This window comes from Grammomys surdaster, unplaced genomic scaffold, assembly GCF_004785775.1.
Source record: "Grammomys surdaster isolate TR1022 unplaced genomic scaffold, NIH_TR_1.0 372, whole genome shotgun sequence".
NCBI lineage: Eukaryota > Metazoa > Chordata > Mammalia > Rodentia > Muridae > Grammomys > Grammomys surdaster.
In genome coordinates, this window is record NW_021604791.1 from 7,867,822 (window position 1) to 7,869,716 (window position 1,895).

Sequence of the window (1,895 nt, forward strand, 5' to 3'; positions counted from 1 at the left end):
TCAGACACATAAAAATAAATAAAATCGCCGGGGAGTGGTGGTGCATGTCTTTAATCCCAGCACTTGGGAGGCAGAGGCAGGCGGATTTCTGAGTTTGAGGCCAGCCTGGTCTACAGAGTGCGTTCCAGGACAGCCAGGACTACACAGAAAAAACCTGTCTCAAAAAAACCAAAAAAAAAAAAAAGAAAAGAAAAAAGAAAAAAGAAAAGAAAGAAAGAAATTTTTGCCTGCTGCATGCATGTATATGTACTATGTACATGTATGTATATGTATATGCACCGTGTACATGCCTTGTGCAGACAGAGGCCAGAAGAGAGCATTGGATCCCCTGGAACTGGAATTACAGATGGTTATGACCCACCATGTAGGAGCTGGGACTTGAACCTGGGTCCTCTAAGAGCAGCCACTACTCTTAACCTCTAAGCCACCTCTCTATTCTCCAGCCCCAATGAAGTCGCTTTTACACAGGATATATTTAAGAAAGTTTAGGAAACAAAATAACATTACAGGAAAATCTAAGGACAATCCTAGGGAGGGGACTTCTTTTTCAAAGAAACTGAGGAAGAACCAAAAATCTTTATCTCCTGAATATTTAAGATCCAGACAATGGGATCATTTGAATAAGGCAGGAGTCTGTACTTCCCACCCAGATTCAGCCTGATAAGTCCCAGCCAGACTTAAGCTGTGAGTAACTGAAGAGTCTGTGAAATAGGAACACTTTAGCTATTACATGACTGAAAAATGAGATTGCCTCTCCTTCACACATATTCTTAAATGAACAAAGTATGTGCATTTTTATTTTCAGAGGACCCACTGGCCCACAGCAGGGTTTTACAAGATCTCTGTCCTAATATTACTGAGTTCTGGCTTTCTGATTGCCACACCCACCCCTTGGAGAGACAGACAAGGATATCTTCCTGGGATAGAAAGCTACATGCCAGGTTCCAGGGACAAAGGTTGCATGTTTTTCTCTAGTAACCATCTCCTTTTTCTCTTCCTCAGGGATAGTTTCTGGAGGTCCAGGTGTTTTGTTTGTTTGTTTGTTTGTTTGTTTGTTTTTTGTTGTTGTTGTTTCCTGGTATCTTCCTTTCAAGGTCCCTCTTCCAGTTAGATCTGATCCTGAAGAAGAGTTCCAGCCAATAGGATGTGTTGAGAGTGAAATTGGGTGTCCTTCAAAGTGGATGACACACTTTTCTCAGATCTTCTTCCTGCCCTCGAAAAACAAGCAAAACAAAACAAAAAATGTGACTTAAGGTTTCCAAAGCGCCATGGACTGACGCCACCTTGATAATTTGACCAATCCTCTGTGGTACTATAAATTAGAAGGGGCCCTGACTGTCAAAGCCCCAAACCCGCCCAGATCTAAAATATGGCAGCCACAAATAACATCTTAAGACCCTTATTCTGGAGTTTTCTGTTACAGCCACACTTGATCCTAACAGATGAAAATCAGAAGACATTTACTCACTGCAACTCCAGATACAACCTCATTCATTCACTCAAAAAATAAACAAAAATAACTGTAGATGAGAGAGCTGTAACCCACAAAAAGGCCTGGCCTGGATGCTTCTCTGCCCCTGTGCTCAGTTAAGCTTTCTGCAGAATTTTCCAGCATTGAGCTCATGCTTGCTGGCCCTCTGCTTGTCCAGGCTGTCTTTCTTTTCTCTGTTCTGGTTTTTTTGTTTTTGTTGTTTAAGTGTGTGTATGTGGGGGTGTTTGCTGGTTTGAATTTTCTTTTCTTTCTTCCTTTTATTCTTCCTTTCTTTTTGGACAGGGGCTCAATATGTAGGCCAGACTGACCTCCAACTGCTGATTTCAGTGACCTTCTAAGGCCAGAGGTCACAAGCATACACCATTGTGCCAGCACCTTTATCTTTGGAAAGTAAGTGTGACAC